The sequence below is a fragment of the Micromys minutus genome (genome assembly GCF_963924665.1).
Source record: "Micromys minutus genome assembly, chromosome: 11".
In the NCBI taxonomy this organism is placed as follows: domain Eukaryota; kingdom Metazoa; phylum Chordata; class Mammalia; order Rodentia; family Muridae; genus Micromys; species Micromys minutus.
In genome coordinates, this window is record NC_137980.1 from 50,724,913 (window position 1) to 50,741,813 (window position 16,901).

A 16,901-nucleotide genomic window follows, 5' to 3' on the forward strand; every position below is an offset into this window, starting at 1 on the left:
CACATGCACACCCATCCAAAGCTTTGTGCACCCTGCCCAACAGCTGACACTGAGGCCTAGGGAGGGCTTCTAGGCCTCCGAAGCATGTGTGAACCATGGAGACAGGGAATCTCGGAGTCTCCACATCCAGGGTCCCTGGTATCCTCAGTGTTTTGGTAGGTATGTCTACTGGTCTGCTCAGCATTTCTTCCAGGGTCAGAGAGACTTCCAAAGAGCAGGGCTGGTCAGGAACTACCTTACCTGTGGCCACAGACAGTGCTGTCTAGGTCTACTTCAGCAGAGAGACCTTCATGCCTCTGTAAACTCTTTGTCCCTTCCTAGATGTTTAATGACTATGATCCCTGGGCTGGGTGCTGGGACTACTGACATCAAAGAGGCCAACAAGCCCACAGGCCATCTTTGCCCTCTGGGATACCATGGTCTCATGGGACAGTGTACTCACGGTCAAGGGATGCCCGGCCTTAGAACAAGGGAGACAAGACAAACCACACAAGAGAGTGGCCAATGGATGGGGTCACTGTGACTCCCGTTGCCCATCTGTAAAATGGGACAGCCAAACTAGCGGGTTTCCAGGAATAGCCTGAAAACACCAGTCCTTAACTTAGCCACATTCCTCTCTATTTCTGAGCCTCTTCCTGGCCGTATCATGGAGGTCAACCAGGTTTCTAGGCCCCATGTCCTGCACAGAGGAGCCTCAAGGCTTGATCTGGCCTGTACTTGGAGTCCACGGGCACCCAGGCTATCCCTGAAGCCAAGTATGGTGGGATCCTGAACACACCCCAGTCCTCTGCTGACATGGTAAAGTTAGGGAGAGGATTATGACAAAGGAGCTGATCTCAAGGTTCTTGCAGGACGAAAGAGCTAATGGAGTCAGTTGAAACAGAGGTCACCCCTATGCTGAGTTGTGAACCAGGGACGGCAACCTCTAGACGTCAGAATACCAGACTGTAGCCCAGCTTGGCCTCGGGTTCACTATGCTTCTCTCCCGGGCTCGTTAGTGCCGGGCCCGCAAGCATCCACCACCACGTTCGGCTTCTCAGCGAGGCTTTGACCTGTATTTCCCTCATACATAATCATGTTCAGCATCCTGTCACCGTGGCTCTTGGCCATTCCTACATTCTTCTTTGGAGAAATGTCTACTGAAATCCTCTGGCCACTTCATCATCGAGCTGTTTGTTATTCTTGGTGCGTTCTGCACCTTAAACCCTTATCAGATGTGGCTTGCAAGTACCATCTCCCATTCTGTCCCTGTGCAGTTGGCTTGGTATTTTGAGACCTATTCATTTTTTATTTTACATATGTGAGTGTTTTGTCTGCATGCACGTCTGTGTGCCATGTGCATGAATTATGCCCAGGGAGGCCAGAAGAACAGAATAAAGCATTAGATCCACAGGAACAGCTACAAATAGTTGTGCACACAGTCATGTAGGTGCTAGGGATTGAACCTAGGTCCTCTATTAGAACAGCCAATGCTTTTTGGGGGGTGGTTGGGGAAGGGACAGGGTTTCTCTATGTAGCCCTAGCTTTGAACTCACAGAAATCCACCTGCTTCCACCTCCCAAGTGCTGTGATTAAAGGCGTGCACCACCACCACCCGGCTGTAGCCAGTACCCTTCACCACTGTCTCTACAGTTAACACCCCCCCAACTGGGTTCTTTTTTTTTTTTAAATAAGAGTTTTCCTCCTTTTTATGAGGCCATGGCTTATTAGCACAGGTCCCATTAGTGTCATGATCTCACAGAGGACAGGGCAGGTTCTCCCCACCCAAACGAGAAGCCCTCATATCCCAGGCTCTTGAGATTGTAAGCATGCGCCACCACGCCCGGCTTTTCACTGTGGTCATAGTGTGTTGTGGTGGCCCCAGGTCCTTTCTACATCTCAGGCTCCAGCTGCCAAGATCACCAGGTGCTGACAGTTCACAGCCAAATCCCTGCTACAAACTGCTCTAAGTCAAGTAGAAATCCTTGCAGGCTTTCACTCTGTCCCCAGGGACAACCTGCATCGAACAACTGGTTACCATTACGACGATGCCCTTGTCTCTGTTCCAGACATCCCTACATATTGTTCACAGCTCCCTGTGGGATCGGCAGAGCCTCCGCTGGGACTGTCCTGAGGTCCAATCCCTCCTTCAACCTGGTTCTGTGTGCTGGTCTCTTCCAGAGCAGTCCTAGACACTCCCCCAGAAAACCCCAGCATGCACATCCAAGTCAGTTTTCTGTGAACCCTGAAATAAGCCCAGTGTTAACATGTCTCTGAGGAGTGCCACCTCACCATGGGACACTGGCATTGACTAAATCGGCTCCCTGAGCGAGTTTCCTCTTCAGCAGAATCAAAGTGAAGCTTACATTGTGAGATGTTGATGAGAATTAGCTGTTTCCATATCAGACATCAGTCTCACCGCCACCCCCATCTCCCCTTCACTGTGCCCTTGGGGACAGGCCACACCTTGTGGTCTAGGATATGCCCAGTACAACAGAGTGTTGGCATACAGCTGGAAATGAATTCAAATCCTGCATCTGCTTTTACTTTCTGTGACCTCAAACTGATTTCCTGCCTCTAAGACAAGCGAGGGTTTGAGCAAGGATGGTCTGTTTGCTCACAGTGTGTCTCTCAGGAGCCCCGCACCCAGGGGTGGCAGAGCCTCACTAAAGGGAGTTTTAAAATAGGCATCCATGGCCTGCAGGGGAGGCAGCTGGCTGCTGCGTGCTGTCTTTCTCAATGAGCTAGACTTAGGTCCATCCGGGTGCCCATAATTGCTTCTCATTAATATAAGCCTCATTGCCTTCATGGAAACGCAGAGGAGGGAGATTGCTACCTCGGGGAGCCTTCTGAGCTCTGTGGTGCTTCTGTGGCTTCAGCCACCACCCGCTGCCAGCTGCCAGCCACAGGAGGGGCCTTCCCTGCCCTGCCATACATGTCTTGGCCCTCATGAGAAGAACTAAGCAGGGAAGAGGCCAGGGACAGAAATCAGCCTGACTCCTCAAGAAGTCCTCAAGCTTACCTGACTACACCCTTACTCTAGCTCGGATCGTTTTGTAGATCTCTCTTCCCAGCTCAGTTCAGGCTCTTTGACAGACAAACCACACCCACACTGACAGAGCCTCTAACCATCTCTAGTGATTCTCTACTCTGCTCCCCAAGACCTCCCTTCCCCCAGTCTCTTGTATAGAAAAAAAATGTGTCTGCAGCTCTTAGAGAAGCTGCCTCTAAGGTTGCATTAAGACAGGGAGAGGCTTAATAAGGATAGTCCTACTCAGTGCTGAGCCTCGAAGGCAAGGCAGAGAGAGAGAGAGAAGTCGAGTACGCAGTGGGGCTGTGAACTGAATGACGGAAGGCCAGGAGTGAGCAGGGCTGAAGAGCCCAACACTCAGCACACTCAGCACACTCACAATAGACCACGGAGCACACAGTCCCCAGTTAGCTCTCTGAGGGGTGAAGTGTGAAAGGGAAGATGGGTTCTTCAGGGACCCCAGAGTCTTGATGCTACTGGAAGTGTCTCTGGACACCCTCCTTCCTTTCTGTTGTCAACCCCCGAGTCCAGGGACTGAATGAACAATGAGCTTCACCTCTCCACACACTCACTGCTGATGTTCTGGAGCACACCACCACCTACACCTGACATTTCTACACTTTGGTTCTCTCCCCAGTGTGCCCCTCACACTCCACACTCACCTAACTGCTTCCTCAGTATCTCACGCTTCGTGTCCGACAGACCCCACCACCCCCATCTTCCTTCCCACTAGCTCAAGTCAGAAGCCAGGACATGCTGTTCCCCACTCCTTCCAGTGGACTCAACAGCAAACATTTCCTGAACGGTTGTGCCTTCACCTTGTCGTCAGAGTCCCGCCTCTCCCCCTCCACAGCCTGGGTCAGTTTCGCACATGCGCAAATTCTGTCCTTAAAACAGCAACAAAAAGAAAACAAAACAAAAAAACCAGTTAATTTTTACTTGTCAATTTATTTTTATTTTACGTGTCTGTGTGTCATCTGCATGCCTGGTACATGTGGAGGCCAGATGAGGACACAGGAGTCCCTGGGACTGGACTTACAGACAGTTGTGAGCTTCTAAATGGGTGCTGGGAATTGAACCTGGGTCCTCTGGAAGAGCAGCCACTGCTCTTAACTGCTGAGCCACCTCTCCACGTTTTTTAGGTTTCCTATCCAGTCTGGGCTGACTCAGCAGTTTCACCTCAGCCTCTCCAGCATTAGAATCAGAGGCATGAGCCACCCAGACATGCTTCAGGCCCTTCCAAGGCTCCCTTGGAGCACCGGCTTTCTCGGACGTGTGGCCTCATTTCTGCCTTCACCAAGGGGTCTTCATTCTGGTAACTTCATTTCCTCCCCATCGCCCTTCCTGGTGCTGTCTGAAATGCTTTGCCTTTTCCTGACAGGATTTTGGCTTTTTTTAGGCCCCGGCCATCAGCCGACGTCCACAGGCCGTCTCCACACACTACCTGGAGCCCTGCTGTACCACCAGATACACAGTTCCGTACTGGAACGCCAAGTGTCACTGTCCTTTCTGTGCTTCTAGCCTAGAGCCTGGAGACAGCAAATGAGAGGGCGTGAGGTGAAGGAGCGCCAGGAAGTCTTGGGGGACCATGAGGGAAATCAGGAAGCCAGGCTGGGTGGAGAGCTCCCGCTGTCTCCTGAATGCTGTACAAGTGGTGCTCTTCAGTCCCTGACATTACTTCTTAGTCAAACATACCAGTGTGGCTCCACTTCCTGTCACATTCTCCTGGGTGTCACCAACAGGATATTGTGGCAGTGGCTGTCTGTCCTCTCACACCGGGTTGGGAAGGGCAAGGCGGAATCTGCTTTACCCTCTTTGGCTGCTGAGCCCTGAGTCAGTCTGGGGGAAATGGGTCCTGCCAAGGTGACACGATACAGCTCCCTAAGGGACCCAGGCAAGAGCCAGGCTACAAGGCTGCTCCTGACCCCCAGCATACAGGTTTTCTGGTCACACAGACACTTATATTAGAAGAGGAAGCCCAGCTCTGGTGGCTGAAGTCCCAAGCTGGGCGAACAGGTGTGGCTCTGTGCCTGCATTTGCATGTGCTCTACCAAACTGGGGTCCAGGCTCCAACTCCCCTCTGACAGCTCCGTGTGATCCAGATGAGTGCCAGGCCCCACTTGTTTCCTGCCGAGTCCGTGTCCATAGCAACTGTTTGAAAAGCGTGACATTCAATCAACCAGTTGTTTGGTGGACAGGATTGCAGGCTGCTGGGATGTGTGTCTCACACTGTCTCCACAGCAGGCCCTGGCCACTCTGAGACAGTCACAGAGGGACCCCTGGGCCTTCCTGGGAGTGAGCTCTGTGCAGCTGCCCAGGATGTGGATACTGGGTTCCTGGGGTGAGAAGTTTGATAGCAGGAGGGCCCTGGGGTGACCAAATCCCATTTATCTTTGCCTGGCCTCAGGTGAGATGTTAGAGGTCAGGGAGACTCACGCCCAGCCCCCAGCTCTTCATTGGTGACTAAAAGACATGGGGAACAGCAGTAAGATCTGTAAGCACCTAAATATGCCAGACACAGGCACAGAGGGGCGACATCAGCCATCCTTGGAAAAAATCAAGGTAGAATTTCTTTCCTCTGTTCCTCTAACTGGATCTCAGGTCTTTTCTCACCCTCTGACATAACTCCAGCCTCCTCTGCTGACTCAGCCGCTGGGATCCCACAAGTTACTCTCCTAGTGCCTGTTCACTGCAGCCACAGGACCTTTATCCACGGAGTTCTGGCCATTTCTCTCCAAGCTCTTCTCATAGTTGGCTGCTTAGAGTGCTTCAAGTTTCTGTTCAAGCACCACCTCCTCCCGGGCTGACCGTTACAGAGGATGCTCCACTCCGCCATTGTCCTCTCTCCACACTCCTAATGATTTCCTTCAAAACATCCCCAGGAACCCTGGTTATTCTCCAGAGCCGCTTACATTCCTTAGAGTCTTTCTCTTACGCTATGGGAAGGAAAGGGACACACACGTGCTTTTCCCACGTTGCCTCTGGTGCTGAGCACGGAGCAAGCCCAGGCAGGACAGGGGACAGTGACAAACTGTTAAGAGGCAGGAGAAAGTCACATGGGGAAGAACCCTGACAGAGAGACCTGGAGACAGCTGGGAGAAAGGATGAGTTAAAGCCAAAACCCACCCTGGGGTGAATGTTCCTCAGCCTTTTGGAAGGGCAGAGGTCAAAGGGTAGCTCAGGAGTCACCATGGAGATAGCTCTTGGGGTAGTGGGGGCTTATCATCTTCCTTTGCCATCAGGGCCTGGCTGGACCTGTCACCTCTCGGCAGCCACAGTGAAGAAGTATTTGTTGCTCTTGTGAGGGCAGTGGCGATGGTGCTGGTTGGCTTGCAGGTCGTCTTCCTTAGCTTACTTCTCTCTGTTTGACAGTGACCGCAGCCTCGAAGGGCCTATGTGAACCAGGCGGATACAGCTAAGGCTAAAGGTGGGCTAGAACAGGTTCAGGCACAGTCCTACTGAGGCAGGGGTCTCACCTCCCCCCAGCCCCCCAGCCACACACAGTCCTCTCACCTACAAGCTGTGGGCTCTGGCTACCTGGCAGAGCATCATTATTACGCCACCATCAAAGGAGACAAAGTCCCGATACTCAGCCTCAGTGGGCACAGAGCCTGAGAAGAGTCAGGCACGTGACACATAAAATTTCCAGAGCAGAGCAAGCTTGGAGAACAAAAGGCAACTTTGTATTTGCCAGGGGCTGTGAGAGGGCGTTGGGGAGAGACGCTTTAATAATGGCTGTGAGGTTGGTAGGGGTGCAGGAGGAACCTGGGGATGGAGGTGTTCATGGTTGGTCTGCACTGGAAATTTGCTCCATACCATCCTATTGCACCTTTAAAAGGGTTGGGCTGTCCTGGCCTGGTGTGCAAGCTGCTCGAGAAGCTGGGACTGGACTGTGTCTAAGTCCAAAGGCAACCTGAGCTACTTGGTGAAACCCTGTCTTAAAATAAGAAGGCTATAGGCATGGGTGGGGCTAGCTGTAAGTTACAAGCACTTGCTCCATTATTATGAGGACCAGAGTTCAGATCTTAGCACCCATGTAACAAAATTGGCATCTTGGAGATGCATAAAACTCCAACTCCAAAGGATTTCACACTCTCTTTTGACCCCTGCAGGGACACACAGACAAGGGGGGGGGGACTTAGGTGATACATTTTATGTTTATTCTGGCTCAGCTTAAAAATGTATCTCCCTGGGGCTGGAGAGATGGCTCAGCAGTTAAAAGCACTGTTTGCTCTTCTAGGGGACCCAGATTCAATTCCTAGCACCCACGTGGCAGGTTACAACCGTCTGAAACTCCAGTTCCAGGGGATCCAACACCCTCACACAGACATATGCGCAAGGCAAACATCAATGTACACAAAATGAAAACAAAAATCCATTTGTTTAAAAAAAAACACCTCATGAAGAATATGAATGCAGAGCACCCCATAAAGTGTCTGTAGGTACCCCACAGAGAGGCACTGGGTGGCTAAAGGAAACCCAAAGTCCTGTGGGTCAGAGCAGCTTTGTCCTCTGCCTCTGCTTCCTGCATTGCCCACAGCAATTGGCACACAGCTGGATTCCCACAGCAGTTCTCTGAGTAGGTCTTTGAGTTCTGTCTCCAGATCAAAATTTGGGACACAAAAAAATGATCTTTACAAGGCCACACTAGGCAGGGCTAAGACTTGAACCCAGGCACTCCCTAGCCCACTCTTCATGCTGTTCCTTGAGTTTATAATTTGCCACCATTTCCCAAAGCCTCTGGCTGGTGCCATGCTCAGGGGATACTCTCTCTCTAACTGCCTGTTTAGCAAGCAAGATTTCAAACCCCTGTTGGTATGGAGGTGGGGGTGGAGGCATGCTGACCTGCCCTCTGGCTGAAAGCTCTAAGAGTAGTCAGACCCTGGAGGCTTGTTTCATTCTGGCGTCCGCTGAGAGATCATCCTGGAAGGTCAAGTTGGCAAACAGCAGAACAAAATGGTCAGAACACAGCCATTGCCAGCACATTTAATTCAATTCCTCCAGCCTTTACGGGGCCTTCTCTGACTCACACAGTCCCAGCCCTCAAGCCTGTGGTCAAGTACGGGAGGCAGAAATACACACAGCAATTAGGAAACACATAAAAACACATCCCAGGAAGTGTCAAAGCTGGGGGCATAGCCCAGTGTGGGGAGAGATTGGTAGTCACTGGGCCAATGGAAGAGCGCGCCGTGGAGGAGAGAGCAAGTCACCCAGCCAGGCAGATCTCTGAGTGCAACATCCGCTGTGTGTGTGTGTGTGTGTGTGCGCGCGCGTGCGTGTGTGTATGATGTATACATGTCTGTCTGTCTGCGCTCATGTACCTGAGGTACTACTCACCTTGGCTTTTTTTTTTTTTTTTTTTTTTTTTTTTTTCTCTCGAGACAGTGTTTCTTACTGACTTGGACCTCATCAAGTACACTGGGCTGGCTCAGCAGCAAACCTTGGGGATCTATTTGCTCTCTGTCCTCAGTGTTGTGATTATAGGTATGGCCCTTTATATGGGCACTGAGAACCAACACTCGCATGCGTACACACACACACACACACACACACACACACACACACACACACACACAGAGTCTCCCATTCTGATCTGATGACCAGAGCAAAACAGGAGGCACTGAACCACAAATGTCTAGACAAACTGTTCTGAAATTCCAGAACCAGAGAAACCATGAGGTAACAAGCATGTACTGGATTGAGGGAAGAGGGGTACAGGGCAATAGATAATCACTTCCTGTTTCTGAAACCGTGTTGACTTTCATTTGCACGCTCCAGAGATGGCTGAGCCCAGCACTTCCTAAGCAGTTGGCTCCACCCCCAGGCAACTCAAGCTCTCTGAAGCCCCAGCTTAGCCCTCTTGGGTCACAGAGGACATGGGTTCCCTCTATCCTGGACCAGCTATTGCAGAATTGAGTCTTGCTGTGGTCTGAATGTGTATGCCCTCCAATATCCACTGGAATTTAGTGGCCATTGCAATACTATTGGAAATAGGACCTAAGGCTGGTCCTCTTTTGTGTGAACTCACTTGCCTGCCCTTGCTCCCTCCCCCTCCCTTCACTTCAGCCCCCAGACTAGTTCTACTGGTTTAGGTCCTTACCAGGGGTTGCCCTTTGACCCTGAACTTCTTATCTCCCAGGACATTTCTACTCATTGGAAATGGCCTAGATCGGAATTGGCAAAGGGCTTGCTATGCATGAAGCCCTGAGTTTGATCCGAGTACTGGAAGTGTGGCCCAGCAAGGCATGCATTCCTTTAATCCCAGCACTCAGGAGGCAGAGGCAGGCAGGTCTCTGTGAGTCTGCATGGTCGACAAAGCTAGATCTAGGACAGCTAGGGCTCTGTTACACAGACAAACCCTGTCTTGAAAAACAACAACAAAAATAAAAGAAAGTATCAAGTATCGATACTCACACCTGCCATCCCAGTTCTCCAAAAGTGAAAGCAGGAGGCCCTGGAACTCATGGCCAATGTGGGGTATATAGCAAGACCCAGTTTCAAGGGCTGGGGATAGATCTCAGTGGTAGAGAACTTGCCCAGCATTTGGAAAAGCCCCGGCTTCTATACCCAGCACAGATAGCACTTCACAACCCTGAGCAGCTCTATCTCCCTGGTTCTTCACCATCCTGTGCTCCCTCTTCCGGCTCCTCCGAGCCTCTGCAGGATGTGGCACTCAGAGTCAGCAGCATATAAACGAATTACTGTCCCATGATAACAACCGCACCTCCCCCTTGCATAGGCCCTCCAGTCACCTGACACATTAGCCCATGTGACAGATTTGTATAGGTTCCATTTTACAGAAGGGGAAACTGAGCCCACAGAGGCGGCAGGGCTTGCCTTCACATTCATTTGTAGCTGGGAACAGTTTCTCAGTCTGTAGGACTCTGCTGTAGCAGGGAACCCAACCCTCACCATGGCCTTGACTCCAGTCATGCTGGCTTCCTTGTTCTTTGAGCTCATCAGCACTTTGATACCTCAGGACCTTTGTATGTGTAGAGCCATGTTCTTAGAATACTTTGCCCAGTTTGTAGGTTGGTACAAGCACCACCGCTTTGGGGTACAGAGGTCCTTGACACTGTCCTGCATGAAACTCCCTCAGCCATGCCAGATGTGGTCTTTGTGTCCATCCGTCCATTTCCCTACCTCCTGGTTATGAGCTCAGAAAGCACCTTTGGACTGTTCTGTTCAAGGCTGTGTCCTCAACACCAATGCCATGCTGACACCCAGGGTGGCTCAGTGTGTCGTGAACGCACGGACTTCCCCGTTCAGCCCCGGGGGGTGGGGGTGGGGGATCAGGATGGGAGCTAGAGTGGTATCGGGAGGCAAAGACACTGCCTGAGGTCCTGCTGGACTCCCCGTCCTCTACGAGGACATGTGGCCCTACCTGTTAGGGAGGTGCTGGCTGCTGCTCCCCAGTCTGTCTGCTCCGGCTGCTGACATAGAATGAAATATTCATCCATGGCCGGAGATTCGCAGTGTGTTTAAGATGGATCGCGTTTTCGTGTGCCTATGAAATCTAATTGGATTCATTGTAGGGCATTTGGTTTCTCGGAACAGACACATCATTTTCTCAAGCATGCAGCCTCTGCCACCCAGGGCTGAGGGGTGCTGGCTGTCCCCCACCTATCACCTATCTGGCCATGAGAAGAGCCTGCCTGGCCTGACATCCTGGTGGTTCCAGTCAAGGTATTAGACTCCGACTCCCCAAGAAAGCAGCCCCCTCCCTCTGTACCCCCATAAAGATGCCTTTCCCCCCTTTTCATTCTATCCCCACAGGTCCTACCCCCCCCAACGTCTCCCGATGGTGCAGATTCTGAGTTCTGTCTCCCACTTTTCATCTGAACAGAGGAGGTAGGTCACAGTAGCCCCCCCCCCCCCCCAGTCTGTGTAGGAGCCTCTCTGCAGTGTCCCCTTTACACTGACATGAGACTGCCAGTACCTGGAAGCGGTGGCAGCACTGATCCTCTTGGCCCCACCACCTGGAGCCATGTAGCCTGTGGTAAATTCACTTAACTTCTTGGTGTCTATGCCCTCACTTACGGCGGGTGACCAGAATACCGACTGCCCAAAGCTTCTGAGGGGACTAATGAGTGAAGCCAGAATTCACAGCAGGGGCCTGGGCTGCAGCCAGAGCTTAGTGGTTTCTCTCTGATATTAGCATATTAGCCTTGTGATGCTTAAAGCTCCTGCCACACCTTTCTCTGTGGCCCAGTTGGGGACATGCTTTCTAATAAGCACGACTTCTCTGCGCCCCAGCCAGGTTAATCTCACCAAAAGATCTGTTCCATTTCTGTTTTATTCTCTACCTTTATATCTTCTTTGACCATGCAGTTCCCTCTTTCCCTTCCCACCATTCTTTCCAGGCTAACATTTACATCTCTGAAAATCACCTCCTGCAGGAGGCCTTCCAGCCGCTGGTGGAAAACATGGCTGCTCCCTAGTCCACTCTTACCGTCAGAATGCTTCAAGCTGGTGTGTGTTGGGGGGGTGGGGGACTCAGTAACCTGGGTGTGTATGGGGATTTAGTCACTTGTGTGTATGTGGTGGGGGAACTCGGCCACCCAAGTGTGTGTGTTTGGGGGGGGGACTCAGTCACCATGTGTGTGTGTGGGGGGGACTCAGTTACCCAGGTGTGTGCATGGGGGGGTACTCAGTCACCGTGTGTGTGTGTGTGTGTGTGTGTGTGTGTGTGTGTGTGATTCAACCAACCAGGTGTGTGAGTGGGGGGGGTACTCAGCCACCCATGTGGGGGGGATTCAGCCACCCAGGTGTGTGGGGGGGGACTCACCCAGCCACATGAAGTCACCTCAACTGACCACGAATGTAAACTGGGTGAAACCATGGGCTACATTTTCTAACAAGCTCTTGAGTGGCTTCATGTGCTGATCTTGGTGACACAGGTCGTCATGGGACAAGGGAATTCACTTTCTTAGGAACTTTCGTCTGCGTTTATGTTTTCAGAATCTGTTCCAAACTGCTTTGGAGTCAGACCTTAGTTTACTTCTCTGCTGTGTGACACTAAAGATGGCCATTCCCCTGTCCCTCCAGGTATGATTGTTCATCCCAGCACCCATTCTGTGAAGCATGGGCCAGCTTCCTGGCATGGGGTGGCAGTGACCTTTTAGATGGCCTAGCTCACATGAGCCTCCTCTCTTCAGAGCCCATCTGAGCACACAGACCCAGAGAACAGCAGGATGGCCAGGCTACTTTGATTGTCAGGGGAAGACTGCTTTGGGTCAGCAATTACTGGGGAGGGGCATTCTGTTTCCTCCCCTTCTTTCTGGTGTTGTGGTTCAAAGGGAGCTGATGGCACTGGGTCCATGCTTTCTAGGAATCTCTTGGATGCAGTGATGTAAGTTCTGGAGAAGGTCTGGAGCTGGCTGAACGTGTGCTACGCTTCCAGATGTTCAGGGAGGTCAACCTAGAAGGGCCTTAGCTCCTCCCTGCATCCTTTACCCAGAATCCCTTCTTCAGCGGGCAGCAGTTCCCAGGATATGATGCCACCTCAGTGGGGCTCCTGATATCAGTGTTCGAAAGTGGTTACCCTGAGGAGGCAGTGGGTGTTGGACTTGGAAGCCTGCTGTCTCTCTCCCAAAGACGGACAACCACCCACTGCACCCAAGCCAGAGCACTGAGGGACCACAAGGGACTCTCGTACAAAGCAATGGCACCCACTCAAGCTGCACTTATGATGGACAAGAGCTGTGACAGGCAAGACTGCTGGTTAGTGCCCTGGGGGCCAAACATCTGCCAGAGCTCTGAACTCAGCTGTTTATCTACTAGTAAGTCACTGGGCATGTCCTTTGGGCATAGTGAAAGGGATGTGAAGAGAGGCTTTCTGGAAGTGTCTCTGTCTAGGAGTGAGAGTTCTATCTCTGAAACCCATGGTGAAGAGAATTCCAGGCAGTGAAGTACCAGAAGCAGGTATGCGGTGTGTGTGTGTGTGTGTGTGTGTGTGTGTGCACACGAGTGTGTGCGTGTGACTGTGTGTGTGTGTTGGCCAGTGTAGCTGAGCAATGAAGAAAGTGAGGACACAGAGGCTCTGAGGGCCACCGTATCCCCCAGGCAAAGCATCTTTATCTTCTGGGTGAAGAAATAATGGTCCAAACCAGGCAGTTGCCCACCAGCACCCACTCTCTTCCCACAGGGCCTCCATAAGCATTGCTGGAACCTGGAGTGGATTCTGAATGAGAGGGTGTGTCTGGGGAGAGGCCCCCAACCCTGAGATTGTAGAAGTATGAAGCCTGGGCATGTGGGAGTCAAGGCAGGTCGGATCTGGGTCATGGAGGAGCGGGTGGGGGAGCCAGAAGGGTGGAAGAGGGTGGGGGCGGCCTCTCCATGGAGACAGCGTTTGGAAGTATCACTGGAATTACTCACAGAGGCCCGTGCACACACGTGCGTGTGCCCAGGGCCATGTGCACACACACACCCAGAGCCCACGCGAGCCTGGAGCAGCTCAGAAGCCACTTATGGACTGACGTCATCCTTCAGCAGGGCCGAGGACACAAAGTCCATCTCAGGAAGTAGGGGGCAGGTGTAAGGAGCCCCAGCAGGCTACAACTTCAGAGCCCACAAGGCAGAGGCTTAGGGTAGCACCTCTCTTTCCTGTGCTTGATCTAATAGGGACCCTAAGAACTGAGGCCCGCAATCTCAGGGGTGCCCGGCCAGTTTCTTAAGGAAAACTATCTTAAACATAGCCACACAGATGGATGAGGGGTTAGCAGGAGCCAGAGCTCTGGAAAAAGGTGGGGGTCAGAAAGGATGAAGAGTCAGACAAAATCGCCTGTATGACGTCTCAAGGAGAAGGAGGAACGCGCAGGAGGGGGAAATTCTAGGCACTCAGCGCAGTATATGCAAAGGGCCTGGGGCTGGAAAAGGACTCACAATAAAAACGAAAGCAAGTGTGGCGTGGAACGGGGAGCTGGGCCCCCAGAGCCAGCCTCCCTGTAGATAAGATAGCTCTGCACAGAGGCTGTGACCGGAGAGGAGACAAGTCCCTGGGCTTGCTCCCACGTGCTTCAGGGTTTTCTTAGACAGGGTTGAAATATTCCCTCATTGTGTGGCACTGGGTCAGTCATGTCCCTTTCAGAGCCTCTGTCCTCCTCTGGAAAATAAACAGTGCAATCGGTTGAATCCAGGGCGATGTGTATGAGATGCACATGGTAACCACGGGACACCTGGAGCCTCCTCCCTCCGTTTCTCACACTGCTTATCCGTTTGGAGGGGTTGTGGTCCCATCTTCAGGTTAGGTTGGGGCACGGTCAGTCTCTCCAGCATCAGGGTTACACAACATGGTTGTGTCCCAGCTGGTTCCCTGTCCCATGGCCTCCAGGAGGACTGGACTCCTGCCAAACAGAGCATCTCCCATATTCTGTCCCCAAGCCCAAATACTGGTTTCCAGACTTAACAGCCCCAGGTCACACAGCAAAGAAGAGGAGTCAGGGTCCTCTGGCCTCCCGTGGCTCTCAGCCAGAGATCCATTCCGTCCTGGCACACCCTGACTGCTCCAGTTCAATGGTCCTTTCCTTCCCTGTAGCTCTTGGCTCTGTGGTCTCACTCCATTCTTACCCCCAAGTTCTGAACCCAAATTAACCCCAATGCAGAGGCCGTTAAGCCCTGGTCATCCTCAGTGCCTTTTCACTGCCCAGCCCACCTGCTCCCGGGGCCCCTCCTTGGACGCGTTGAGCTGGCTTTTCTTTTTTTTTTTTAAATTTATTTACCTCATACTGTGCTGCATCACTTGGCTGATCCCTGTTTCATTCAGGGATTCTCCCAAACGCCGCCTCTTCATAACAGAATCTCCCTGGTACCATCCAGGTCTAGGCAGGTGCCCCCCAAATCCGTATCACCCGACTTCATTTTCTTCGGAGCAGTTGCTCGTTTGTCTAACTCACTGTCAGCATCTCCCGTTAGACAGAGCTGGATGACAGGAAGGATCCTGACAGGAAGAGAACAAATGACCTGCCCCTCCCTGGGCAGACTTTGCTGATGGCACTGTCTATCCTGGTAGCCCCTGGTACCTGAGCTAGACTCGGGTGTTCCCTGTCCCTTCCATTGTTCCAACGGCTCTTTCTCTGGCCTACTAGCCAGGCTGGACATTTCTGATCTGATCCATCAAACCTTGTCTGGTTTGTTCCTATTCTTGTGGCCTCAGGCCTCAACCTAGCGCTGTCATCTTCCCGGAGGCTGCCACCGGCCCCGCCCTCCCATCCATCTCATAGCCCCACCTCCAAGCCTAGCCATAGCTGACCACAGGCTGTGGGACAGGACTCAGAAGGCTTCTGGAGCTTTCACTGAAGCCCCCAGCCTGGGATCCCACACAACGGTCCCACCTGAGTGTAGGCTAGCCCCTTTCCCTAGGCAGGTATCTCCTCTAGCCCTGGCCAACCTCAGACTGCATCCTCTACCCAAGCCCGGACAGGACTGTGATTATGTTTCGTATTCCTCTAGAACCCACACGTGACCTCAGAGCCTCTGAACAGCAACCCACAGGACAGACAAGGATGAAAGCTTGAACAATCTGCTCAAGGTCACAGCAAATAAGGAACAGGGGAGCTCAGAAGGCACGGTGGTGTGAACCTTTAGTCCCAGCACTTGGGAGGCGCTGGAAGAGAGTGGGTCTCCGAGTCGGAAGCCAGCCTGGTATACATAGTTCCAGGCAAGCAAGAGCTATGGAGAAAGATCCTGGCTTGGGGGAGGGCAGGAAACCCAAGCCCTACTCTAAAAGTCTTGGACTGACATCCCTTGATAGCAGGGACAGTCGGGCTGTCCCTCCTCCTCAGCAGAACCTAGTGCACAGAGCTCTGCACAAACATTCTAAAGAGAAGCATTTTGACGTCAGGGCAGAAAATACAGGGAGAAAGACGTTGGCATGATCAAAGAACAACCCCAAGAGACGAGGATCTGTCACGACAGGGAAGGCATGAACATAAGTGAGGGGGTTGGGGTGTCTGAGAATGTGAGGGGGCTCTGCCCTATAAGAGGGCAGCCTGCTTTAATTCAGAATTCCAGACAATTCAAACAGTGCAGGTCAAACACTGGGACCAGCAGTCCAGGGCTCCTCAAACCACACTGGTTGTGCTGGGTACATGTACCACTAGAGTAGCTGTCCCTCCCGCCCACTGCTTCTCACCCCCAGCGCTGCAGATTGCGGGGGAAGCCTCTGCTCCATGTGCAGGACAAAGCAGCCAGCGCTCAGAGACCATGGTGAGTCACCCTCAAGTTCCCAGGCTGCCCCTGCCACTCCGCTGGGGTTCTGATTGCCTGAAACAGCTCTGTGAGTCTGCGAAGGCATCAGAGAGGGGGTGGTACCCATGTGCAGGAGCTGTGACTTCAGTGGGTGACAGGTGTACTGTGATGTGGTTTGAAGTTCTAGGGTTCACAGGATGAAACCAGCAGCTCTGAACCTGGTCCCCGAGGCTGGCTTTATCAAGAAGGACACCGATTTTATAAATATCACAGCCCTTGCCTCGATCACATGGCCTGGGAATTAGATAGAAGGCCAATTAGGAGAAACAGGCTTGGCCATTGCTGGCAGCCAGTAGGGGATGTAGAGGAGTTCACAGTCAAGGCAGGAGGGCCGATGGCTTTGTCTCTCATCCATGGCCACTAATGATCCCTGGCCCCTGAGGCCAAAGTTAGGATATGAGGTCATGTCTTCTATATAAAACCCTCAGGCACAACTGAAGGCAGGAAAAAGGACGGAACAGAGTGGGAATGCTGAAGAGATGGCTCAGTGGTTAAGAGAGCTCGTTACTCTTGCTGAGGACCCAGGGCCTAGGGCCCACACAGTGGCTCACAACCATCTGTCACTCCAGTTGCAGAGGACATGATGCCCTCTTCTGAGATCAGTGGGCACAAGGCATGGACGCAGTGCACATGCACACATATA